General features: G+C 46.7%; 1 long non-coding RNA gene across 1 annotated transcript; it reads right to left on the bottom strand.

Annotated features, from left to right (window-relative positions):
* Nucleotides 1-272: 272 nt before the first annotated feature.
* On the bottom strand, nt 273-13,453 carry LOC129059256 (uncharacterized). Its single transcript, XR_008525032.2, has 3 exons — nt 10,614-13,453; nt 9,241-9,684; nt 273-4,261 (listed from the first exon to the last, which is right to left on the bottom strand). It is a non-coding gene; the product is annotated as an uncharacterized LOC129059256 (long non-coding RNA).
* Nucleotides 13,454-14,168: the final 715 nt, after the last annotated feature.

Here is a 14,168-nt window from a genome sequence, read left to right as displayed (position 1 = left end):
GCTAAAAAGTGGCAGAACATGGATTCATGACTGTTTAACTCTGAAGGCAGGACTGAGAACACTTGGCTAGATGCCCACCAATGCCCTAAGCTCCCAAGAGAAGGTGTGAGCATTTCCATGGGTTTGGAGCCTCCTGCTCCATCAGACCTTTTATTTCAGTCAAAGTGGACCTTCCCTGCCCCATCACTGAGTGTCAGTGACCACATGCAGAACCAGCAGTGACCCTGCACGTAGCTGAGAACAAATGCAGGAATGGGTTCGTGAATCCTGTGTTTACGTCCCAGGTTCATCTGTGTATCCCGACCTCCCCAAGGCTAAGAGAACTGCAGCCAGTTCCCTTTGCAGATGCTCACCCTGGGGTCTCCTCTCTGGGCACTGTTCTCCTATCATGCCAGCATTCTTCTATAATTTTTCAGGTGTTCCCCCCTTTGAACGTGTTACTCGGACACTTATTAAAACTCTACTACAGCCGAGCATGGTGGCTCACGCCTGTAATCCCAGCACTTTGGGAGGCCAAGGTGGGCAGATCACTTAAGGTCAGGAGTTTGAGACCAGTCTGGCCAATGTAGTGAAACCCCATCTCTACTAAAAATACAAAAATTAGCTGGGTGTGGTGGTACATGCCTGTAATCCCAGCTATCAGGAGGCTGAGGCAGGAGAATCTCTTGAACCCAGGAGGCAGAGGTTGCAGTGAGCTGAGATCATGCCACTGCACTCGGCCTGGGTGACAGAAACAGACTCCATCTAAAAAACAAAAAACAAACAAACAAAAAAAACTGTGCTGCCAGCCTCTAGGAAATCTAGGAAATCACCATTCTGCCCTCCTGGAGCTCACAGTGCAATGGCCAGTCGGGGAGCCCTGGACGTGGTAATAGTAATTCCACGCTGTGGGAGGAGCTGTCAGGCCAGGATCTAGGCCAGAGTCTGGTCCTGAAATCAAACCCCTGCCTTCATCACAAAACTTCAGCCAGGCACTTGCTTGCCACAATCTCTTTTTCTCCCTCAGTTCCAAGAAAATGTGGAAACCTCGCCAACGCCCCTATGTCCTCCCTTAAGCATCGTGCCTGATATGGTTTGGCTCTGTGTTCCCACCCAAATCTCATATTGAATTGTACCCCCATAATTCAATACATCAATTCAATACATCAATTCATCTTGAATTGTATTCCCATAATTCCCATGTGTGGGAGATAACTGAATCACAGCGGCAGTTTCCCCCATACTGTTCTCATGGTAGTGAATATGTCTCATGAGAGCTGGTGGTTTGATAAGGGGAAACCTATTTCACGTGGCTCTCATTCTGTCTCTTACCACCGCCATGTAAGATGTGCATTTCACCTTCCACCGTAATTGTGAGGCCTCCCCAGCCACGTGGAACTGTAAGTCCAATAAACCTCTTTCTTTAGTAAATTGCCCAGTCTCAGGTATGTCTTTATCAGTAGCATGAAAATGGACTAATACAGTGCCCAAGATGTCATAGGACAAGTTCCCAAGAAAAGCTCAGAGGGTTAGGAGACTCTGAACTCAGAGTGTAGAGGCCAAACAGCTAGAACCCTAAGGCCATATTAACAGAAGCATACGCCCACTCATGGGAGGTGGCTATTTCTCTAGACTAGATGTTGAAGCTCAAATGCCCAAGTGCCTAGCAGCACGTAGAGCACATGAGTAAAGGGGCTGGTGTAAGGGGGTTGGGAAGTCAGCACAGCTGGTCCTGGTCTGGATTATAAAAGGCTAGAGGGCACAACTCTGCCCCCAATAGGGGCCACCTCTACTCAGCCAGCCAAGAGCTCTGTCTCATGGGAATGTGGTCCAGTGTGGCCCAATCTTCTTATTTTTGAGAGAAACCAGAAATCCAGATTTGTAGGTGAATCTCTAGAATTTTAAACATTAAAAACAATTTCAAATTATTTTCAACCATTATGCATGTCAATAGTCTGTGCTAAATAAAACGTATCTGGGGGCTTGATGAGGCATCAGGCCATCAGTTTACAAACTCTACCCTGGACTGTGCTGCTCCAACACATGATCCTTAGAGGCTCATGTTCTTTCTGCAGGCCCCACTTTAAGGCAAACAGGTGAGGCCCAGGACCCAGGGCCGACTCACCAGGGTGGAGAGGATCTGAAAGCTCGCCACGTGAGAAGTAGCTGAAGAAAATATTCCAGTGCTATTTGGGCTGGTGAAGAGGAGACACAGAGTTTGGGCACTATGTTTTGGGTGTTGTTATTTTTTAAGACCTTTTTTTTTTTTTTTAGATTCACAGCCAAGTTGAGAGGAAGGTACAGAGATTTCCCATATGCCTTCTGCCCCACACATGCCTGGCCTCCCCCATTATCAATGCCCCCCACTAGAGCACCAGGAGACTCTGAGCTCAGTAAGTACCCTGCAAATAGCCAAGAATGAAACAAACATCGTGCAAGGCAATGGTGAATGAATGGGTTAGTGGATCCTTGTGAATGGTGAATGAATGTGAATAGCAATGGTGAATGAATGGGTTAGTGAATCCTTGTGTTTACTTATCTTGTCCTCCCAAAGCTAAGACGGCTGGACCCAACTCCCTCTGCAGATGCTTTTCCTAGGACCCTCTCTCTGGGCACCTTTCTCCTCTGTTAGACCAGCATTCCTCTGTAACTCATTTGGTATAAAGGAATTTGTTACCATTGATGAACCTACAATGAAACATCATCACCACCCAGAGTCCACAGTCCATAGTTTGCATCATGGTTCACTCTGGGTATCCCCATTATAGTATCATACAGAGCATTTTCACTGCCCTAAAGATCTATGCTCTACCTACTCATACCTTCCCACACTCACCCCAAGAACCCCTGGCAAACACAAATCTTTTTACTGTCTCCATAGTTTTGCCTGAGAAACTATTTTTCAAACTAGAAAATTAGAGCATATGACCTCACCAAGTATGAATGTTCAGTTATCTACGGCTGTATAACAATGTAACCCAAAATTTAGTGGCCTAAAACTACACTGAGGGTACCTGGGCAACATAGCCAGCCTCCCTCCCATCTCTACAAAAAATAAAACAAAAAGCTAGGCTTGGTGGCACACATCTGTAGTCCTAGCTGCTCAGGAGGCTGAGGTGGGAGGATCACTTGAACCCAGGAGTTGGAGGTTACAGTAAGCATGATCCTGCCACTGCACTCCAGCCTAGGTGACAGAGTGAGACCCTGTCTCAAAAAAAAAAAAAAAAAGGGAAAAAAAAACCTACACTAAGGGGTGGGGGAATGGGGAATTTTTGTGTAATGGCTACAGAGTTTCTGTCTGGAATGATGAAAAAGTTCTGGAGGTGGATAGAGATGATGGTTATACAACAATGTGACTGTACCTAATGCACCGACCTGCACACCCAAAAGTAGCTGAAATGGTCAATTGTATGTTGTCTATATTTTACCACGATAAAAAGGCAGTGAATTTTATTTTGTATAAGTTAATAAAGCTAATAAATATCTTCAAATTTAGATTATTCTAATATGGTTACACTAAACTTTACTTAGTATATTTTCACTGACTATGCAATGGAATATAATGACAGATCAACCAAATAATAGAAAAATATTTTCTCAGCCTAAAAAAAATGTCTACAGTGAGTTATTTTTTTCACAATTGTGTGTATCGGCCAGGGCTCTTCCATTCTCCTCCGTGTAACTTCTCAGCCTCTGCTAAGTTGGGTTTTTTCACAGCATGATGTGACCTCAGGACAGGGAAAACTGCAAGGCCTCTTAAGGCCTAGTTTTGAAGTTACATGACATCACTTCCGCCAGAGTTCAGCCAGGGGAGCAGAATCCTGTGAGTGCTTTGAGATACAGTATTTATTCTAGGAATCAGACCTAGAATTTGCACAGTTGCAGGAAGCTGTGGAAGCAAAGGTCTGGAAGATCAGTTGGAGGCCCAGAGGAGCCACTAACCTGTCACTTGGAGAAGCCAAGCACACCCAACATCAAAGGAGGACCATGAAACGGGTGCTGGCAGAGACGGTCATGAAGAGCCGGTGCCTCTGCATGGCTCCCAGCTCTGTGTGTCTGCAGCCACATGCCTGGTGATGAGCATGAGCCGCCATTGGCCAACAGGGTAGGTAGCCAGGGAGAAGAGCTGGAGGCAAAGGGAGAAGAGTGAGGACAAGCTGGGACCCACCAGGCATCTCTTTATCTGTCACTCCATCTGACTGTGGTGACCTCAGAGAGTGATGGCTGCTGCTTCTCTCCCACCTTCCAATCCTGGGCAGCTTCCTCTTTGCCCAGCTCTAACCTGAGTCCACACAGGAAAGCAGAATTTCAGATTAACCAAGTTGACTCATTGCAAACCACCACAGTGGGAGTGCTTATGGGACAACAAGACAGGAGATTTGAAATCAGGGCTGTCCTGACAACCGTGGCATGTACGCTGTCTGGATATGGCAGGGAATGGCGGGTAAGGAGACTATCCTGTAGGGCAAACTTGTTTTCAGCAGCTCCAGAACAGAAGACCTAGGAAAGCCAATATGGGGTCTTAGAAAATAAGACAGATCTGGGTTTAATCCCAGCCCATCAGCTTACTAGCTGTGTGAGTTTGGACAAGTTGCCCAACCTCCCTGAACCTTAATTTGTCTATCTCTAAAATATGGCACAATAACCTCAGCTTCATGGAGTTGTGCCTGCTGTGGTGCCTGGCTTCAGAGTTGGCACCCATTAGACTCAATTTCCCTATCCCCCAACTCCAATGAGTGGGTGTGTCCAACATTGAGCTAGGCTGGGTGCACATTGGAGGAGCACAGTAAATATCTGTTTAATTGTGCAAGCTATAGAGAAGCATACTTTGGCTGAACTAAAGAAGGTCATAACCATCCAATTCTAGCAAGGGCTCCTTTGGAGTAAAGAGTTTCCCCTTGCAAGACGTATGCAAGCATATTGGAAAACCAGTTGGACCAGGTAAATTCTAAAGACTCCTATTGTTCCAATAAATTGACTCTACAGAAAAGCCCAATGAGTTTATGAAGAAGCATTTTCCCATTAATTTCAGAAATGTTCCATGTTTATTATAAAATGCCCACCACTATTCACTGCTGGTGGGATTATAAATTGATGCAACCTTTCTGAAGGGCAATTTGGCATAATGTATCAAGATTCTTAAAAAATATCCACACCATTTGACCCTGTGGGAATTTGTCCTGAGGAAATAATCTGTAATGTGCCTTGTTGTTTATAATAGCAAAAAAGTGGAAATAATTGAACTGTCCAACAATAGAGGAATGATTAAATAAATTAGGATGCAGTCAAAAGATGGAAAGCCATGCTTCTATTAATCTTGTCTTTAAAAATACATCATGTATTTCCAAACGTAACATGGGGATTTTTCCCACAATTATCTTAGAAAAAAGAAAATCTCTTTAAATTCAAATTCTTACAATGACTTTCCTATTAAGCATACTCTTTCTTAGTTACTTTATTTTAAACAACAAAGTACTGTTTGGGAAAATCACATTAGCCGTACCTGACCTCAATCAATGCTAGTTGGGGATGTTTATAGGGGTTACCTGCGGGAATTGGCAAAAAGGAGGCAAAGGAATTTAAGAGATTTAGTAATTATTCTCAGGGTTACAACCTCACAATTGCAAGTGTTGGCTGTCATTGTAAACAAGCCTTTAAAGATCACTTTGAGAAGCAATCCAGTAAGCAGTTATGTTGTGGGTATCACGAATACACACTTATGGGACAAATGAAAAGACTGCCCTAATGTTATGCAAATAGGTACTCGTGGCTTAAAATACAATTGCCAGAGACAACATTGTACACAGATTTTAAAAGCATTGCATCTTAATCTCGAACAAGTTAGACAAAAGGGAAAATGATGTGCTCCGGACAGCTATGTTGGGTAATTCATAAAGCAGCCCCAGGGAAGATGGAAGCACAGATGTCAAAGATGCTGGCAGAGTTGGTGAAATGTGAAATGGAAAAATGAATCTTTCTAAATTTAACATACTTTTATGTGGTTTAAATGTCTATGTGTAACTGAATTTGTCAATTAAACATTGTCAGTTAACATTTGATGATTTCAGCTCTACCCCTAAATATTTGTATACTCAAGTTGGCCCCAAAACTTTTAATTACATCTTCCAGATGGGAAAATTGGGCCCTTATATGCTTGGCTACCAGATATTTGGGCCCATATAATACATAGCTGTGAGAGAAAACATCTATGAAATAATGTTAAGTAGAAAACACAAATTACAAATGTTATGGTGTGATTCTACTTTGTTTAAATACACACACACACACACAAGCACACAAAAAAAGTGAACATAGAAAAAAGACTAGAAAGAACTGTACCAAAATGTTAACAATGATTATGTATGAGTAGTGAGATTATGAGATACATAATGGTTTTTCCAGGAGGAGGGTTAAAAGTACATTAATGTTTTAACCAGGGAAAATAATTTTTAAAGGCTTTTATAAAAGTGATTTCTTTCTTAGATTGTCCCCTGAACCCTAAGAAAAGCTTTTGTCCCTTTTTATTCCTTAAATCTTCTGAGAATATGGTGGGGGTGGGGGTAATTTTGATAGAAATATATGTATTGATATAAGATGTGCCTGACACAATAATGGGGGGGAAGCACAGTACTAAGCAATGTCAATAATATGTTTGTGGTATGATTCTTCTCTGAAAGAAGAGAAAGGGGAAGAGAGAAAGAAAGCGACAGAAGGAGGGAAAGAGAGAGGGAGAGAAAGGAGGAAGGAGGGAGAGAAAGGAGGAAGGAGGGAGGGAAAGGAGGAAGGAGGGAGGGAAAGGAGGAAGGAGGGAGGGAAAGGAGGAAGGAGGGAGGGAAAGGAGGAGGGACAGAAGCATGGTGATTGCATATGACATACGTTTGCATACATGTAAGGGTAGGTCTGAAGGGAATGCATCAAACTGCCAACAGCCCCCCAGGGCTGGAGGAATCTATACCCTTCTGTAGCGTTCATTTTTTTCATTTGTGCAGTACATGTTTATAATAGGATGTAATTGACTTTTTTGCTGATTCTATTGAAATGGGGAAATGCTGAAGGCAAGGCCCATCCGTTTGCCGTGGCTTCACTGCTCTGCAAATGAAAAAAATGTTTTTCTAATTACCCAATATTTTCTAGCTAACCCCCAATCCTGTGGGGTATGAAGGAGTTTACAATCACAGCAACAAGCAGCATTCCTCTGGCTATAACTTCCATGTGCTGCTGCAGGACTTCCAGTCTCTAAGAGGACACAGAGACACAACTGAGAATGAAGAGCTGTTCACTGAGGGTTTTCTACATCCCAGGCACTTCACCAAGTGCTTTCGCATGCATTTGCTTGTTAATCCTGAGTCCAATCTTCTATCCACTTTACAGGTGAAGAGACTGAGGCATTGAGAGGATAGAGATACACAGCTGGTCAGAGACAGAGCTCAGTGAGACTGACCCCAGACAGCCTGGGCACCCCATGGGCGACTCACATGTGCCCATAAACACACCCTCTCAGCTGCCACCTTACAGCTGACATTTGCCACCTTTCCTGATCTGATTCCATCAGTGAGAGCTGATGCCACAGCCTCTGCTGCCCATGCTCCTGTGGCCATGGCCAGTACCCACTACAGAGGGCACAGATATGGGGGCCGAGAATGCTGCTGCCCCAGGCTCTCAAGGCTGCCAGCACCCTCCACCACCACTGGGTTGGGGTTTTATGACTGGAGTGCTACTGAGATTGAATTGTTAGGATGACATTGAAGCCATTCCAGAATTCCCAAATCCTGCCTTGGCCCAGCTACCTCCCTCCTCCTGAAAGGCCCTTAGGGAAAAGAGATGTACCAAGGAAGACCCAGGGCCAGCACCTTCTTAGCTGGGCTCCAGTCCCAACCCTTAATACAAACACACTGGGCTGGACCCACCCAGGACCTCTTTCCCTAAGCTAGGCTAAGTCACCCGCTTCCCAACCTGACCTCAGGCCTCATCACTATGAGACAAGACCTGGCTCCAGCACAAGCCCAACCCCCACCCTGCCCTCAAGGACCAGAGAGAAAGCAGCAGTGAGATGGGGGTAAAGGAGAGTGCCCTCACTCCACCCCCGCAAGGCCTACTAGTTGGAAGAGTGGAGGGAAAAGAAACACAGGCAGAGAACTGGATCTTCCACTGGAAACAGCCCTGCCCAACACTCCATCCTATCTCCTGCAAGGGCTGCAAGAGAGAGGAGGGCACACCCACCAGCCCTAGCTGTGGCCTCCAGGGGCTCCTTCACTTAGGCAACAAGCATCCTTCCTCCTTTGGAGGTGGCGAGGGGGCACAGTTTCTTGCCCTCAATGCTGACCCATCTTCAGGCAGAGTATGGTGGGCAACGGGGGAGAGGGGAAGAGGTCTCCTTGAGTCCCACCTGAGCTGCCTCAGTGCCCCCCAGCTGCTGCAGGTGAGGGCCTGTCACCTTAAGCCATCAGTGGGACAAAAAACTTGGGCCCTCAACCCACCAGCACTGCTCTGCATTCTCTGAAGTCCTCGAGATAAGCTGGGGACCACGGCCCCCACAGTCTCAGACACAGATGACACAAGTGGGACCATCCTGAGCCTAAGAGATTTTACCAAAAATACCTCAATATGGTTTGGCTATGTCCCCACCCAAATCTTATCTTGAATTGTAATCGCCATAATCCCCACGTGTTGAGGGAGGGACCCAGTGGAAGGTAATTAGGTCATGGAGGTGGTTTTTCCCGTGCTGTTCTCATGATAGTGAGGGAGTTTTCACAAGATCTGATGGTTTTATAAGCCAGTTTCCCCTGCTCTTGCTAGCTCTCTCGCCTGCCACCATGTAAGACATGCCTCTTCCCCTTCCACCATGATTGTAAGTTTCCTGAGGCCACTCCAGCCATACGTAAATGTAAGTCAACTAAACCTCTTTTCTTTATAAATTACCCAGTCTTGGGTACGTCTTTATAGCAGTGTAAAAACAGACTAATACACACTTCCTTGTTTCTCCTTGCAGTCCTCTCCCCCATCACTTTCCAAGGACTCAGGCAGGAACTCAGGTGAGCACCCAGAATTGCCTCTCCCCTAAGAGCAAGCTGGCAGACCCCACTCTCCCCTCCCTTGGGATGCTTTCCCACCCTAGTGATGTCTCCAGATTCCCTCCAGCCAGCCCTCTGCCCCTCCATTCCCCCAGCCCTTGCCTGAACATGCCCAATCCCAGGTTAGCTCAAGGTACAAAGAGCCCTCCCCTGCTCATCCCCATCTTCATCTCCACCTCCGTCTACTCACACATGCTTAGAAGATAACAGCTGTCCACCAAACCTCCATCAGAGAGGTCCCGTCTCACTCAACTTGTCCCTGAATTGGCACAGGTGTGACTGGCTTCCCAATGACATAAGAAAAGGTCAGAGAAATCCACAGTAGTGCGCCTCAAGGGAAGCAGAGTTCCCAGGGGCTGGGGCTTCAGATCTGTGACCCCCTTTGGAAATAGGAGAAAGACCTAAGAGCTTCTGGAAACCAACATCCATTTCTCATCTCAGATTTTATCTCCTCCTTGGTCTTCCTTTTGATCTTATTTTCAAGCCAGAGATGAGCATTTCCACGTTGACTCCAGCTGATTATAACTGACTCCGAACCTTTCTAGTGATTAAAGTAGCTGTGAGGCTATGTTCTCCAGAGATCTGTACTGCAGGTTGAATAATTCAAGGCAGCCTTTCCAAAAGGCTGAGAGATCTGGGAGAAAAAAAATCAGAGAGAAGAAAAGTTTTTTGTTTTGTTTTTTTTTAAGAAAAGAGTAATTTCCCCCATGCTGGCTACACAATAAGCACTTGGTAAACACTGGTTAATTCTGATTGATGTAAACACTGGGACAGAAATCGAATAGAGAGACTGGCAGTGACCGGGCAGGGCTGGGCTGGGGCAGGATACTGGATGCTTCCAGCGAGTGGAGCAGCTCAGGTGATCACTTCCTCTTTACCCACCGCTGGCTAATCTGCTTGGGAGCTTCTAGTGTTTTTCTGCATCGAAGTTTGAGAAAACAGCAGAGGCATGGGGTAAGATGGCATCTGTTGCCCTAGCTCAACCTGCTGGGCTGAGGTCAGTGGAGGGGGTAAAGTTTTTCTGCATCGAAGTTTGAGATAACAGCAGAGGCATGGGGTAAGATGGCATCTGTTGCCCTAGCTCAACCTGCTGGGCTGAGGTCAGTGGAGGGGGTAAAGCCCAGAAGATGAAGGAGCTGTTTTCACAAAGGACTGTGTGAGACTTTGGGCCCAGGCTAAGCTGCTTTGGTGCCCACACAGCCAGGTTTGACACAGGAGGAAGAAGGAGAGGTGGGCCTTCTCTCCACCCCAGCTCTGGTGCCCTGCGGCAGGGTTTAAGGGACATGGAGCAGGGATGAAGCAGAAGCAGGGCCAGCTGTGCCAGGCAGAGTGCCCAGGAAGTGGTCTTCACACTGAGAAGTGAGCCGCGCAGCAGTGACCAATTACCACCTGCAAATGACAGTGCACAGAGGGCTTCCCCAGGAAGAACAGAGTTAAAGAAAAGGCATAGATCAGAGAGCCTGCTGCCCCCAGCAACCCAACAGAGCAACCTTATCCAACCAGGGGAGACTTCAGGTGGAAGGGGAGCCCTCACAAAAAGCAGATAGAGCTTGCTGCTCTTACAATCAAAGACTAATAATATGGTGGCTGTGTTCCCCAGCTGGTACAGTCTGGATGGTTCGGGTTCTAGAACCTCCTCCACACGATTGATCCGATGTTTGGCATCTCTATCTCATGGAAACCCTATGCTAAGAAGGCTCTGGAATCCTCCCATCCAACTCCTCATCTTGTAGAAACTGAAGCCCTGAGAGTTTAGGCTGCCCAAGGTCACACAGCTAGTTAGCTAGAGAGGAGTGAGAGCCAGGATCCCTCATGCCCGGTTCCCAGGATTGTGTGTGTGTAGTGTGTGCTGGGGGCTGGGGGTGGCAGGGGAGGAGAAACAGAGAGAGGTTGGGATCTGGGCCCATTGCATGAGACCACGAAACCATGCCAACACCTGTGCCAGCGACTCTGTCCACTGTGTTGTCAGCACCTCACGGAACTGGAATCCCAGCTGCTGCTGCCACCTCCCTAAGGTTGCACAGTCAGCATCCACAGAGCCAATTCATTGACCTGTGGTTTAATGAGCATCCGCTGCTATGACCAGGGACCTGGAGCCCAGAAAAATTCCAATTTCATGCCCACTCTTTATAGTTAATTAGCATCACAACCCCATACCCTGGAGAGTCCAGGGGCACAGGAGCCACAGAGGCTGTGGCTTAGGGTGGCTCCCCAAACATAAGCCCTGACTCTAGGGGCACAGAATCTCAGTGTTCAAACATCGGAAATGTCTCCAGTTGTGGAAAATGAGCAAATAATGAGCAAATGTGATCTAATGTTGATCTGGAATGAGAGAAGTCCCAGCTTCTCTAGGCAGGACAGATCTTCAGGGAATGACGTACCCTCTGCTTCCAGACCTCCTCCTCCAAAACCACTTCAGGTTGGTGAATAAGACTTTATGAACTCAGGAAGAGCCCAGATAGAGGGGTTCAGATAGGTGAGCTATGCCACACCTACTGGGTTCTGTCCAGCCTCGTTTCCAGCTGCACCGATGAGTCCCTTCCCTGAGGACTGTGGGAAACTGGAGGTGGAGCGGGGTGGAGATCAAGTCCCACTGGGCAACTGGAGCTCAGAAACTGTGGGATGGGGCCTCTTCCACCCACCCTGTGGACCACAGAAGCAAAGGACTTCTAGCTTCAGAGAAAGCAGCATGAAGCAGAAGGAACAGAGGTGAGTTCAGGGAAATCCCAAATCAGACTCACTGTCATGCCCCTTGCTTGTCCTCTGGGGCTCACAGGCCCCCCTGCTCTGTTTCTGCTAAGTTGTTTCTCTTCTGGTTTGAACACTTAGGTTCTTCAACTGCCCTTTCCTGGGTATGATTCAGAAGGCCACCCTCATGTGAAATAGCCCCCATTGTGTCTCTGGGCCCTTTGGAGTACAGCCAGATGCACTGAGCTCAAGAGCTAGGAGTGGCCTGTGACAAGAACGGGGGACTGGCACCTTTCTGCTTCTCTGTTTATGAGAGGTCCCTCTGCCTGGTGGCAGCCACATCACTCAGCTGGATCACACAAAGGTCACGGTCTACTAGGACCCCTGTGTTTTTTCACGGTTGTTTTTGTAAAGCCACATTTTTCTCACATTCCTTCATTTCACTTTGGTGGGTCTCTTGGGATGCTGCCTTCTCATCGCCTGTTCCTCTCCATCAGCTCCCTCCCCTTCTTCTCCTAGGGTCCCTGCCTTCACTCTGCCCCCTGGCACACCACACTGAAGCCAGGGTGTGCTGCCTAAAACACAGATCTGGCCACCCTGTGCCCCCGGGTAAACCCTTCTGTGGCTCCCTGGACCTATCAGAGAGTCAAACTCCTGGGAATAGTGAGGGTCCCCCAGGCACTGCCCAGCCCCATCTCACCAGCCTGTCTCCCTCCTCCTCCTCCATACCTGGAAGACGACATCACACAACACCCCCAGCACTTGTTCTCCTAGTGGTGCCACACTTTGGGGCACACTGCTCCTTCCTCATGGCAGGTGGCTTGGGAGTCAGACAGATGGGGCTGGAATCTGAATTATGCCAACTAGTGGTCTATAACCTGGAGAAACCCAATTCCCTCCCTGGGCTTCTGCTCCCCATCATAAATGGGTAATAAAAGTACCCACTTTGCAGCATAGTGAAGAGGATTTGAAATAACTTGGGTCAATCATCAAGCATATGCCTTAAGTTACCCATAATGTACTTACTAGGACTCTACGCCCACATCCGTATCGCTAGAAAATTCCTATTCATATATCAAAACCTGGTTCAAGTGCTACCACATCCATGAAGCCTTCTCGGATTCCTCACCCAGTCTCAGACTCCAAAAGAGCTCCTGCCTCTGACCTCATGGCCACTTCAACCTGCCTCTGATTGACTCCACGTACCCCAGAGTGTCATCATCTGCATCCGGGTCTGACTCCCCAAACTCACGTCTGAGCCCCGCCAAGGCAAGGACCAGGTCTGACTTCTCTCTCCTCAGTGCAAAGCCTGGCACACAGACAAAGTCCGTAGATATTTATTTAATTGAATCATGTTAAATTATTCATACTTTATTGAATTATGTCACCCAGCATATTCCCCATCCCTCCTACCTTGTAGAAGTCGGAACTCCTCCTTCATCAATAACAATAATAATAGTGAAACCTTATTGATTACTTCTTGTGCCAGGCACTTTCTAGGTGCGTACCTCATAATTAGCTCAGTTAATCCTTTCAACAAGCCTACTGAGATAAGCACTGTTTTCCAAATGAGGAAAAATAGGCCTTTGTTTTCCTGATGAGGAAACTGAGGCTCAGGGAGTTGAGTTTCATGTCTAAAGTCCAGCAGCCAGGAAGTGGAGGGGCTGGATTTGAGACCATGTGTTCTAGTTCAGAACACTTGTCCTTTTTTAGCTTTTTATTTTAAAATAATTTTAAGTTTAAGGAAAAGTTACAAAGATGGAGCAGAGAGTTCTCATATACTCTTCACCCTTTTCCTCTAATATTTAGGTCTCACCTAGCCATGGTATGTTTATCAAAATTTAAAAATTAACATGGCACACTATTATTAACCAAACTACAGACATTATTAGGATTTTCCCAGTTTTTCCACTCACGTCCTTTTTCTGTTTCAGGACCTAATCCAGCATCCCGCATTGCATTTAGTCATCCTGTCTCTTCGTCTCCTCTGATCTGTGACCATTTGTCAGTCTTTCATTGTCTTTCATGACCCTGACGCTTTTATTTTTTTAACAGAGTTTCGCTCTTGTTGCCCAGGCTGGAGTGCAGTGGTGCGATCTCGGCTCACTGCAACCTCTGTCTCCCAGGTTCAAGCGATTCTCCTGCCTCAGCCTCCAGAGTAGCTGGGATTACAGGCATGTACCACTACGCTCAATTAATTTTGTATTTTTTTTACTTTTTATTTTTTTAGTAGAGATGGGATTTCACCATGTTGATCAGGCTGGTCTCAAACTCCTGACCTCAGGTGATCCACCCACCTCAGCCTCCCAAAGTGCTGGGATTACAGGCACGAGCCACCACGCCCAACCACCCTGACACTTTTAAAGAGCAGCATCAGGTATCTTACAGGATATTCGTTAGTCTAGATTTGATGGATATGTTCTCATGAAT

The sequence above is a fragment of the Pongo abelii genome, chromosome 1 (genome assembly GCF_028885655.2).
Source record: "Pongo abelii isolate AG06213 chromosome 1, NHGRI_mPonAbe1-v2.0_pri, whole genome shotgun sequence".
In the NCBI taxonomy this organism is placed as follows: Eukaryota; Metazoa; Chordata; class Mammalia; order Primates; family Hominidae; genus Pongo; species Pongo abelii.
The sequence above is the reverse complement of the archived record's forward strand: the minus strand, read 5'-3'. Positions and strand labels throughout refer to the sequence as shown.